At 50.2% G+C, this 12860-nt stretch overlaps 1 long non-coding RNA gene across 1 annotated transcript; it reads right to left on the bottom strand.

The window, feature by feature from the left end:
* Window positions 1-5109: 5109 nt before the first annotated feature.
* On the bottom strand, window positions 5110-10465 carry LOC105995763. The gene is made up of 3 exons (XR_001175582.1): window positions 10285-10465; window positions 6514-6717; window positions 5110-5681 (listed from the first exon to the last, which is right to left on the bottom strand). It is a non-coding gene; the product is annotated as an uncharacterized LOC105995763 (long non-coding RNA).
* Window positions 10466-12860: the final 2395 nt, after the last annotated feature.

Raw genomic sequence — 12860 nt, 5'->3', positions numbered from 1 at the left:
TAAGACAATCCTAGTCAGAGTTCCCCAGGAGATCTTGACTGTCTTAGGTCAAAGTGCCTTAGAAAAACAGCAAGAACAGGGTGCCAGGGGGTTCATGGCTGTAATCCCAGCTACTCAGGAGGCTGAGATCTGAGGATCTGGGTTCAAAGTCAGCCCTGGCAGGAAAAGCCATGAGATTCAACTCTCCAATTAGCAGCCAGAAAACTGCAAGTGGCATGGTGAGAAAACAACAAGAAGTACAACAACAACAACTAGTGAAGATCTGTCAATACTTTCCAGAAAAAAGAGAGACCTGAGGACTCTGACTTCGGGGTTTTATTCTTGGCAAAGCCCTTTAGTTCACCTGAGCTGCTTGCTAGGCCAACGGTGTCAAAGAAGCCGGGATCAGGCAGAGCAGGTCTGGAAGGAGTAGCCTCTCCCTCAGGGCTGCGGCTGCGGGATCCAGACCTCCCCCCCCCCCCCCCCCCCTGCCAGGCTGTCGGCCTGTCCCCCACGCCCACTCCTCCCCCATCCTGCCTGAGACACTGTGGCTGGAATCAAGAAACCACCTGCCTTGAGCCACTACCTTCAAAAGCCTCTCATTCCGTCCTAATGGGCCGAGGCGCCCAGGCTGCCCCACCCTCAGGGCGGAGCAGGCATCCGCCTCCTCTGTGGAGCTTAACGCACATCAAAAGAGCTCTCTGTACCAAAATAGCTCTCTCGGGCCTTGCTGGGGCAGCCTGAAATTATACCAAGAGAGTTTTCTTTTAGGTGAGGGCATGGTGCTTCAAAAGCTCTTGCTCCAAATGCACCTGTGTGTCTCTGGGAGGGACGAGCGCTCCATCCTTCCCTGCCATTGTCTTCCGTGGGTTGCAACAGATTCTTGTCTAGTGCCAGCTGGCTGAGGGGATTGGATTGTCTCTATGGAGGCCTGTGGGAATAGGGCGTGGGATGGCAGAGATTTGATCGTGGGTGATGGAGGGGGGGTAGGAAGGGCACAGAGTGACCTGAAGACAGGGAGACAGCAGGGGCAGGTACAGGGTGAGGGTTGGGGGTTGAGAAGGATAAGACTGACAAACATACCCTTAGCAGGACCGGACACAGTGGTACAGACCCAGGGTTTCGGAAGGAAGGTTAGAGGGAATGATGGGAACTCCCCAGAAATGCCCTAAAATAGAAGAAGGTGGGGAGGGGGGCTGAAGGGGGGGAACAGGTGCTGGTAGTTCACTGCTAGCTAATCAGGAGGCCGAGACCAGAGGATCATGGTTCAGAGTCAGCCCAAGCAGAAAAGTCTGTGAGATTCTTTTCCTAATTAAGAAGCCAAAGGTCAGAAGTGAAGTTGTGGCTCAAATGGCAGAGCAGTAGCCTTAACTGGAAAAGAAAAAAAGTTCAGGAATAATGTCTAGGGCTCTGTGTTCAAGCCCCAGGACTGGCACCAAAATGAATGAATGAATAAATAAATACATAAATAAAAGGAAGCAGAGGGTGGACAGTTTAGGGATGTGGAGAGGGGGTCGGTTTGGGAAGATGCTGGTTTGTAGGCAATCTGAGCGTTTCTGCATAGAAATTGTAGAAGAAAACCTAAAGCCATGTGAAAATGTGATCTGTTGAAAGGTTAGGGAAAGAGGACTCAGAGAGGGAATCTGGTTTTGTAACACTGATTGGAAACATATCCAAACTCGGCTGCTGTTCTCCCTGCCCAGGGCACAGTCGCCAGCAGTTCTGTTTCTATCTTCCAGACTTCCCACAGTGAATTTGGGATTGAGATTTTGTTTTCCAGAGCTGAGGATGGAATCCAGGGTCTTTCGCACTTCAGTGTCTGTCACCAAGCTACATCCCTGCCTCTTCTGGAATCCAATTTCTATAAATATCACAAAAACATTTCAGAAGGTGACTCACCGGCCATTTATTGAGTCCTTATTAAATTCAGTGGTGTTGGGGCCACAAAGAATGCAAAGAAGTGGGAGCCACCCTGGCCACTGGTTATCCTTGAGTTACGGTGCAGGACTGGGACTCCATGCAAAGATCAGGAACTCTGGAACCAAGCAGACTGATTGGATTCAAGTCTGCTTCCTGCAGCTGTGTGACCAGAGCAAGTGACTTGATCTCTCTGATTCTAGGTTGAGTCATTTGTGGAACAGGGTGACAACGGCACCTGCATGGACTGGTGGAGCTGATCTGCGAGGACACTGCCAAGCGTCACCGGCACAAGGCAAAGGAACTGAGTATCAGCTGCTATGGTTATTAGTGGTTAAGGGCTTGGCCTCTGGAGCCAGCCTGTCTGGGTTCAAATCTTTGCTCAGCCTTGGGAATTAATTTCATCTCGGTCTCTACCTCACTTTTCTAATCTGTAAAATGGGGATGAAAGCTAAAGTGCCTTTTTCATGAGATGATTAAGGGGGAAATAACTATGGTTTACCCAAGTAACTGTGGGTTGAAATGCTTAGAAAAGAGCCTGACATATACAAAGTGCTCAGGACTCGTTATTAACACTAATTCTTATTATCATTACTGTTGGAGAAAACAAAATGGGAGTGAAGAGCAGCAGGATAAACTGGGGAGGGTCATGGGGGAGGGTATGATGTAGGAGGCTCCAGGATGGCCCTAATCTCTCTCTCTCTCTCTCTCTCTCTCTCTCTCTCCTTCCCTCCACCTCCTCCTCTCCTCTTTCCTCCTCCTCTCTCCTTCTTTTCTTCTTCCTCTCCTCTCTTCTCTTCTCCCCTGTCTTCCAGTCTACACTGTCCTGTTCCTTTAAGTTTTAAAACAAAGCCAGTCCCCCCCCCCCATGTGCTGGTGGCTCACACCAGTAATCCTAACTACTCAGGAGGTTGTGATCCCAGCTCAAAACCAGCCTGGCCAGGAAAGTCCTTGAGACTCTTATCTCCAATTAATTAACCACCAGAAAACTGGAAGTGGTGCTGTAGTTCAAAGTGGTAGGGCACTAGCCTTGAGCAAAAAGGACTCAGGGACAGCGCTCAGGTCCTGATTTCAAGTCCCACGACCAAAAGAAGAAAAACACACACACACAAAAAAAAACCCCAAACCAAACCAAACCAAAACAAAAACCCACACAAAAGGAGTCACTGATGCCTGGCATGTGCTCCTATCTCCTGATTGGTCCTTCCTGCATTCCAAGATGGCTACCAAGTGACTAACGGAGAGAATGGCTGTGAACAGATAATACAAAGTAGAGGCTGGGATGCCAAGCATTTCTCCTGCTTTTAGTTCATTCGTGGGCCCAAGGAAGGAGCCAAAGCTTTTTCAGCAAAAGCAGTTTTGAAGCACCGGTTACATGCCCGGCACTGGTGGCTCATGCAGATATTACTTTGGAGACTGAGTACTTGGGGGATGATTGAAGTTTAAGGCCAGCCCAGGTAGAAAAGGTTGAGAGCTCCATTCCCAACCCACAGCTGGTCACAGCACCGCATGGCTCTCATCCCAAGCTATGGTAGAGGCTGAGATTGAAGAGACTTAGGTGCCAGGCTAGGCCAGCCTAGCATCAAAATTCTTTGAGACTCTTGCCTAGGTACTGTCCCTGAGCTCTTCAGCTCAAGTGCCACTTCTGGCCTTTTCTGTTTATGTGGTGCTGAGGAATTGAACCCAGGGCCTCATGCATGGGAGGCAAGCACTCTACCGCTGAGCCACCATCCAGGCCCCTCTTTGAGACTCTTGTCTGGATGAAAACAGAAGCTGGGCTAGCTGGGTGTGTCTGTGATCCTAGCAATTATGGGAAGCCTAAACTAGGTGGATTACAGCTCATGCACTAACTCAGGAGGAAGAGAGACCCTATTCTAAAAATAACAAGTGAAAACCAGGGCTGGAGGTGTGGCTCCATGGTATCTGGTATCAGACACAGGAACACAAGACCCTGGGTTCAAAGCTTCAGTACTGAGAAAGAAAGAAAGAAAGAAAGAAGCACCTACCACTGTTCACAGTATTTTAAGCCCCTTCTGCAGCCGCTGCCTCCATCATTCTTTGGGTTCCTTAGCTCTGCAAAGAGTGAATGAATGCACATGCCCTGCCTTTGCTTCGTTCTTGAGGAAGGTCAGTGGGCTGCGGTGGAGCAATGCCTTGGCACACAGAGTTGGAAGGCATTATGAAACTTATTTATTTTTGTGCTGGTCCTGGGGCTTGAACTCAGGGTCATTGTTCCTTAACTTTTTCTACTTAAGGCTCTGACTCCACTACTTGAGTCACAGTTCCACTTTTGGCTTTTTGCTGGTTAATTGGAGATAAGAATCTCATAGACTTTCTTGTCCAAGCTAGCTTCTAACTATGATCCTCCAGAGCTCAGCCTCTTGAGTAGCTAGGATTACAGGCATGAGCCACTGGTGCCCAGCTAAATCACTAAACTTTGATTAGTTCTATCATGTGATTGAGCCTCATCTAATCAGCTGACAATCTTAAAAGGGGGAAGGGGGGACAGGGTCTCCTGAAGAGGAAGGAATTGTGTCTCTAGATCTTCTGCAGACATTTATTCCTGCTGAAAGTTCCAGCCTGCCAGGTTGTCTGGCAAATTATGGACTTGCCAATCCCACAACCACAAGGCTATTCTTAAAATAAATCAAGCTCTCTCTCTCTCCTCTCTCTCCTTCCCTCCCTCCCTCCCTCTTTCCCTCTCTCTCTCTCTCTCTCTCTGTTGGTCCTTGGCCTGGGCACTGTCTCTGAGCTTGTTTTGCTCAGGGCTAGTGCTCTACTACTTGAGCCACAGCACCACTCGGCTTTTTTTGAGTTGTTTATTGATGATGTGTCACAAGGACTTTCCTGTCAGGGCTGGCTTCAAACCCTGATCCTCAGATCTCAGCCTCCTGAGTAGCTAGGATTACAGGCACTGGTGCCCAACTAACCTCCTTCTTGTTTTGAGACAGTGAGCCATGTGAGAGAATTATCTCTTCAGAAAATAAATACAGGAAATTATGCAAAACAAACTTCTCTGCACTTTGGACTATACTACAAATGGAATTTTAGAGACGCATTTATTTATTTATTTTTTGGATAAAACAAATGGCTGTTATCGATGATCTCAAAAGCAATATTTGTCTTCCCTATCTGCAGCCTCCAGCATAGCCTGTCTTCGGAGTGGCCTGTCTAATGTGGCTGGGGGGGGCGGGGAGGGAAGAGGGTACAGGGGGAGGGGTATCAAATGTCTTGGTTTGGGGTTTCTCAGGAAAGAGGGCTGGGGAGGTGACCCCACAAACAGTGGGGTCCGGGAAACAGAACTCATACTTCCGCAGCACCCCATACCCCTAAGCAAAAAAAAAATTGTTTTTCCTGGTTAGGAGTTGCTATTATTATTAGTTTTTTAAAAGTCTGAAACATTCACGCAAAGCCAGGTGGAAACAGGCTGGACCAGCTGAAAACGCCCGAATGCTTTGGCTCGGGGTCTCCGTGATCTAATTAGCTGTTTTTTCCAGTGGTGAGTGGGCGGCTCACTCCTCAGGCTCCGGGTGGGGACAGCGATGATGATGCAATGACAGGCAAGCCCGGGCAAGGCCGCGGCCTCGGCTGGAGATGCTGGGACTATGGGGCGCAAGGCCAGGGTGCAGGGAGGGCCCCTCCACCCTGCTCCCGGGACAGCTGGCTCCCCACTCTCCTCCCTCACCCCTGTCCCTGCCCCTCATTCCCTTCCCCAGGGGGTGGGGGCTGCCAGAGCTCCTGGAGAATCAAGCTGACCCCCAGAACTTGAGGATGTTGATGGGTGTCTGCAAAGAAACAGATTTTTTTCATATCGCCCGTGACACAGGGCTGGGCGTGAAGCCCCCCACTCCCAATTATCATTTGGTAGGTTCTCGGAGGGTTGGAATGCTGGATTGTTTTCTTGTTTTGTTTCGCTGGTCCTGGGCTCTGACCCTGAGCTTCTTTGGCTCAAGGCTTGCACTCTACCACTTGAGCCACAGCACCACTTCTGGCTTTTTCTGTGTATGTAGTACTGAGGAATCGAACCCAGGGCTTTATGCATGTTAGGCAAGCACTCTACCACTAAGCCACATTTTTGTTGTTGTTGTTATGATCTAAAATGGTATCAGCTGGGTGCTGGAGGTTCATACTTGTAATCCCAGCTACTCGAGGTTGAGATCTGAGGATGGAAGTTCAAAGCCAATTCTGGGCAAGAAAGTCTGTAAGACTCTTATCTCCAATTAACCACCAGAAACCTAGAAGTGGCACTGTGGCTCAAAGTGGTAGCCTTTAGTAAAAGAGCTCAGGGACAGTGCCCAGACCCAGAGTTCATGCCTCACAATACTCCTCCCCCCCAAAAAAAATTAAAGGTATTATCTGTCACCCCTGTAATCCTAGCTCCTCAGGAGGCTGAGATCTGAGGATGGAGGTTCGAAGCTAGCCCAGGCAGAAAAGTCTATGAGACATTTGTCTCCAATTAACCACCAAAAAGCCAGAATAGCGCAGGAACAGCACCCAGGCCCAGGAATGGCACAAAAGTAAATAAAATACAATAAATGAATTGTGTTAACTATTGAAAGCTGTATTATGAGGAATAGGCTGACCTCATGCCCCAAGGCAAACAGGCCCTATACTCACACAACGTCAGGCGCTGTGCCCCAGAACGGGACTTAGGGGACAAAGGAGGTGGGTGAGACCTGCGACTCCAGGCAGACAGCTTCAGTGCTTGTGTCTTCTCATAGCATCTCTGAGTATGGGGGGGGGTGTAATCAAAGAGGTTCCTTTCTCCCCTTCCTCACATTGAGAATCGCTGGGCTGGAGACAAGATGGTTTGTTTCTGGCCTGTGAAAATTCAGAAAGAATTGGCTTTTCCCCTCAGCACAGCTGGGGGAGTCCTGCTCCCCTCCCTCAGATGGAGGCTGAGCCCCATCCCCACGCCACCCCCACCCAGCAGCCCTCAGGGGCTGGGGCTGCACCTTTGGTAATGAAAGGTCTTTTCTTAGTCAGCCTGCTCCAGGGCCCCAGGGGACTTTCAGATGGATTTGCTGAGCAAGGGATTTTCCTGCGTGCCGGCCAGTGACTCCCAGGCTTTGATGTTGACTAGTTAGTTAAAAAAAAAAAAAATCAAGCTGTGTTCAGAGGAGGAAGTTGGGCCCTGCTGTGGGACTGGGGGGGGAGGCCCACACTGTTCTTTGTGTCCAGTTTCCGCTTTGGGAACTGAGAAGGACCTGGGTCTACCTCACTGTCTCTAAAGAAGCGTGGAGGTCATAGATGCCAGGACTGTATGCATCTATTATTATTTTTGATGCCAGTATTGGGATTAGCTGGTCCCTTAGCTGCTGTATCCTTAAAGCAACGCCTTCACTTCCAGGTTTTTGCTGGTCAAATTGGAGATTAAAGTTTCACAGATTTTTGGGCTGGGTTCCAACCATGATCCTCATACCTCAGCCTCCTGAGTAGCTAGGGTTACAGGCTGAGCAACCAGCGCCCAGCCCACAGGGTTCATTTTGTAGGCACAGAGCCCTAAGTGCAATGTACAGTGGTAACTGCAGACTTAGCAGGAAGAGATCTGGTTAAAGATGGGGAACAGGGCCGGGTGCTGGGGGCTCACGCCTGTCATCCTAGCTACTCAGGAGGCTGAGATCTGAGGATCACAGTTCAAAGCCAGCCAGGGCAGGAAGGTCCGTGAGACTCTTATCTCCAACAAACTACTCACAAAACTGGAAGTGGCACTGTGGCTCAAGTGGTAGAGCGCTCACCTTGAGCTGAAGAGCTGAGGGACAGTGCCCAGGCCTAGAGTTCAAGCCCTATGACCAATTAAAAAAAAAAAGATGGCGGACAGGAAGTGGTCGAATCTGCCTTGCTCCCTGCTGCTCTGCATGGCTAGCAAGGGCCACTGCAGATGCATGCCCATCTCAGCCCCGTGCATGGGGAGGGAGGGCAGGGATGGGGTGATTCCAGGTGTGAGCAGAGGAGCTCATCTTTAGGCCCTTTCTGAACTTCTCGCTGAAGGCAGAGATCTCCAGGCCCTAGGCATGATATGTGTAACCCTTCCACCACTTTGGGGGTCATCAGAAGGCTGGTCTAGCTGGGGAGCCTGTCTGGAGAAGCCTCTTGAGAGGTGTGTGTGTGTGTGTGAGAGAGAGAGAGAGAGAGAGAGAGAGACTGAGAGAGAGAGAGAGAGACTGAGAGAGAGAGAGAGTAAGAGAGTTCTGGGCCTTGAACTCGGGCCTGAACACTGTGTCTGAACTTTTGTGCTCAAAATTGGAGAGAAAAGTCTCATGGACTTTCTTGCTAGGGCTGACTTCAAACTGCAATCTTTAGAGTTCAGCCTTCTGGGTAGCTAGGATCGCAGGTATGTGTGATTGGGATTGGCTTCCTGGGAAACTTTCAAGGCCAGCTCCTAGGACTATTTTCAGGTATGATGGTATCTGCAACCTTTGGGTTGCTTGTGGCTCTTCTGCAAAAAGACAACCCCAATAATGTGTTCAAGGCTTGATAATTACAAAAGAAACACATGGCTAGCAGGATCAAACCCAAAGTCTTCCTCTGGCTATAGATTCCAGGAGAACCCCAGAAACACGGGGTCCAGTACGCATAACAACACCCTACAGAGTCCTGGAAACATGACCGTCACCCAGATGTCCATGCATAGACGGTGTAACTGGTACCCAGAAATGGCTGCATAAACTTGTAATCACATGTTGGTGCTTAACAAACCATATCAAAATACACAGTGGCACCAGGTGCTAGTGGCTCATGCCTGTAATCCTAGCTACTCAGGAGGCTGAGATCTGAGGAAAGCAGTTCGAAGCTAGCCTGGGAAGACAAATACAAGAGACTCTTATCTCCAATTAACTAGTAAAAATCTTCAAGTAGAGGCGTGACTCAAATGGTAGAGCATCAGCCTTGAGCAGAAAAAGCTCAAGGGTGACTTCAGGCCCCAGTACCAAAAACAGAAAACATAGTGGCATGGGTTCTAGCCCCAGTACCGAAAGAAAAAAGGAAACAAAAACAGTTCAGCTGTAATCAAAACCATTCATTTGCTCTCAGTTTTATATTGTGGGGACTTATCTGCTCTCCATGCGGCATTAGCCAGGGAAATTTGTACCAGATCAGCTTCCAAGATGGTCCCCACATGGAGGCCTAGATGCTGCCGGCGGCTGTGGGGGTGGAGTCAGACTGCAGGTGATTTCTCCCAGCCCGAGCTGAAATTGCTGGTCGTCAGGCTCAGGTTTGGCTACAGACTCCCTCTCCAGTCCCAGCCATTTGTTCTCTGTAGAAGTTGGGGCATAGGGGTGTGTGTGAGGAGCAACTGGCTGGTAGTGCTTACAGCTGAGTCCTGATAGTGATGCTTACAGCTGAGTTCCTCTGCTGCTGGTGCTTATAGCTAAGTCCTTCTGGTGATGTATATAGTGGAGTTCTTCTTTGGGACTCAACCTTGGGTAAAGGCACTCTCTGCCTAAGGGCCCATCCCCCTGCAGTAGGGGAAGCCACATCAGATGACTGACTATGAAGTGGTCCTCTGTCAGTCATCTGGATCCATCCATGCCAGAGCCTCTGGTCTCTGTCAGCGCCATTCTTCTTTCTGCCACACTGTTTCCTTAATACCCAGATGCGCGTGGATGACAGATGCACCCTCTCCCCACAATAGCCATCCTTCAAATGAAATCTGTACTTCCCTGCATTTTCTGGGAAGCCTGACTGAGGTACTCACGAAGGTTAAGTGATTTCGTGGAGTCCTGAGGAATCCTTTTCCTAGGCACAGTGACTTCTGGGTGCCAGGCTAAGACCTTCGCTTACTTCATGAAGATCAGAACTTCAGGCCAAAGGAATGGGTTTCTAACGATGACGTCTGAGCTTTAGGTGGGAGGTTTGGTGGGGGAGGGGCTGCAAATTTGGTCACCAATTTTTCTTTTTCTTTTGCCAGTCCTGGGGCTTGAACTCAGGGCCTGGGCACTATCCCTGAGCTTCTTTTGCTCAAGGCTAGCTAGCGTTCTACCACTTTGAGCCACAGCCCCACTTCCGGCTTTTTCTGTGTATGTGGTACTGAGGAACTGAACCCAGGGCTTCATGCACGCTAGGCAAGCACTCTACCACTGAGCCACCTTCCCAGCCCCTCACCAGTTTTCCTGTGATACCCTCTGGTCAGTCCTGGTCCTGGCGCCGGTGGGAAAAGCCCCCGCTCTCACGGGCCAGGGCTCCCAATCACCTTCTATAAAAAGCAAGTGGTCATGAATGGGATTGTTCTGCTTTTTCTGTGAAGTCTCCCTTGTCGGGAGCGCCTGTGAGGTGATTTCTCTGAAGGCCGGCTTGCCTTGTGTGGACTCCCCAGAGCCTTTCTCAGAACTGCTACCATTGTCCCCACTTCCTCTCCCTTCCTGAGCAGCTTGCACACAGAGCACTCACCAGCAGCGCTGTCTTTTGGCCTCAGCTCCTGTCACCTGTCTCCTCGGTCCTCTTCATCTCCGTTGCCCAGGTAGCGGGAAGTTCCGGGACCCTCCTGCTGCCCTCCACCCCAGGCTCAGTCTCTGTCCATCCTTAGATACCTCCTTTCTGGGAGCATGCCCAGGCAGCAGGCTGCGGCCAGGACTTGCCCTCTGGTCCTCGGGAACAAGTCCTAACATGCCTAGCTGAGGAGCAGAGGAGGCCGGAAGCTACTTCACCCAGGGGACCCCACCCCCCTCGTCCTGGGAGGCCTTGGCCCATGTTTCTGTGGACACAAAATGGGTGATTTTCAGGTTGTTTGGGGCAGGCTAGGGACCTGGGGTATGTGACGAGTATGTGTGTCATGTGTCTGTCTCTGAATGTGTGTGTATGGATGTGCATGTATAAGTATGTCTCTGTGTATGTCTGTATGTGTGGTTGTGTGTCTCTATGTGTGTGTTTTTATGTCAGTGTGTGCATCTCTGTATATGTATATATGTATGCTTACATGTGTATGCACTTGTCTGTGTCTGTGTGTCTGTCTGTCTACATGTGTATCTGTGTGTGTATATGTGTTTGTGCGCATGTGTGCGCACTTGAAGTCAGAAGGGCCTTCGGCTCCCTTGCCCCCTCAGGGCTGATGTCTTGTCTGGAGCGTGTGCCTAGCCCATGGTCAGTGCGTGTGCATGTGCACGGCTGCAAACATTAAAAAAAAAACAAAACAGTAAAGAAGAGTTAGTAAGTGCTTCATAAATATTTGCTTGAATACTTTTGTGGTGTAGTGGGGACCCAGAAGTTATTTTAAAAATGGACTTCCCAACCTTAGCAACAACAAAAGAATTACTTCACTGTGAAGCTCAGGACCATAAAATGTCAAATAACTCACCACAAGCCTTCATTAAAAATGTGTTTTCCAATAAAAAATGTAAAAAAAAAATGTTTTCCCCGCAAAGTAAGCAGTCAGACAATGTCAAGCCTATTTGAAATGCCTGCAGGCAGGCCAAGAGAGAACTGGCACTGCAGGAGGGCTTGCCTGGGGCCGGGCTGCAGGAGCTGGGGTGGGCAGGGTCCCAGCCCAGATCCAGGCCCGGCTCAGAGCCAGGAGGGCCAAGGATGGGAGACAGGTTCCTCCCAGCCCCCATGCTCCACAGATCAGGCCGGTCCTCCCCGAGGTCAGCTGCATTAGAGGAAGAACGCTGGGCATGTCTGGGCAGAGATTTCCAGACAGCTCGAACCTCAGCTGTCAGAAACTGTAGCCACCCCAAAGCCAGATTCTATTCTATTTTGTGACATATCTTTCAGACAAACACATCATTGACTACAATGTTCTTTTTTTTTTTTTTTATTAACTTTGTTTCCCCCTGGGACAAGGTCTCACTATTTAGTCCAGGCTGTCCTCGAACTCACCATCCTCCTGCCTCAGCCTCCATGGGCTTCTGCCACTTTTTTTTTTTTCTGGTTGTGGGGCTTGAACTCTGGGCCTGGGCGCTGTCCCTCAGCTCTTCAGCTCAAGGCGAGTGCTCTACCACTTGAGCCACAGCACCATGTCCAGTTTTCTGGTGGTTCATTGGCGATAAGAGTCTCATGGAATTTCCTGCCCAGGCTGGCTTTGAACCACGAACCTCAGATCTCAGCCTCTGGAGTAGCTAGGATTACAGGTGTGAGCCCCCAGCCCCCCAGCTTCTGCACCATTTGAAAAGCAAAACTGTCCATTTGAAGAGGAGGGAGGAGGCAAAGGTGAGCAGAGACAGTGGAGGTGTATGGTCCTCCACTTCTGCCTGTCAGGAGCATCAGGGGACACTTCTGGAACTGCCCTTTGTCAATGTCACCCCTCTAAACTGCCTGGAAAGGAGGGGGTGGGGGCTGGGCTTTTTTCTCCCTCTGAAAGGCAGAGGAATGGAGAACAAGCAGAGAGCTCTAGGCAGGATGCAAAGGACCGGCCCCAACTTTCACTTGCTGTGCTAGTTCAGTCAGATCACAGGACTTCTCTGAGCCTCCTTCTATGTGAGGGTACCCTGGAGAGAACTGGGTCCCCAAATTGGTCTCACTTCCCTTTCTCTCAGGCCTGCTGGCTTTGTCCTGGCTGAGGTGAGGGAGGTGGGGTTGGGGAGGGGGGACGGGGCGACTGGTTCCAGGTCTGCTCCTCATTTTCCCTGGAGGATCACCGTGGTGGCTCTGAGCACTGGGCCCCAACTCCTCCTTCGCTTCCTTGACAAGCAGCCCCTTCACTTGTGCTAGCTGCGTGGGGGCCTCAGTTTCCCCCTCCCGTGAGATCGGGGATTGAATCAGCCCCAAAGGTGCTTTGTGAGGGTATCTGTGAACCCCAGATGCCTCGTGAAGCACCAATGGCTATTCTAGAAATTGCTGTCAGGAGCACTTTTTTTTAAAATATTGGTGGACTTTTACTTATTCGTGCCTTCCCTCTCTATTCAGTGGCGTCTGGTGGGTCCGGGAGTCTGAGGGGACAAGTCAATTCCCAAGAAGGAAAAGGCAGAAAGGCAGATTTGGGGTTTGGTTGCAGGTGTGGAGATCAGGGCCAGCACATCGCGGGGGGGGGG

Source organism: Dipodomys ordii, unplaced genomic scaffold (genome assembly GCF_000151885.1).
Source record: "Dipodomys ordii isolate 6190 unplaced genomic scaffold, Dord_2.0 Scaffold120, whole genome shotgun sequence".
NCBI classification, from domain to species: Eukaryota; Metazoa; Chordata; class Mammalia; order Rodentia; family Heteromyidae; genus Dipodomys; species Dipodomys ordii.
Note: the sequence above shows the minus strand (reverse complement) of the source record. Positions and strands in the feature narration are given on the sequence as shown.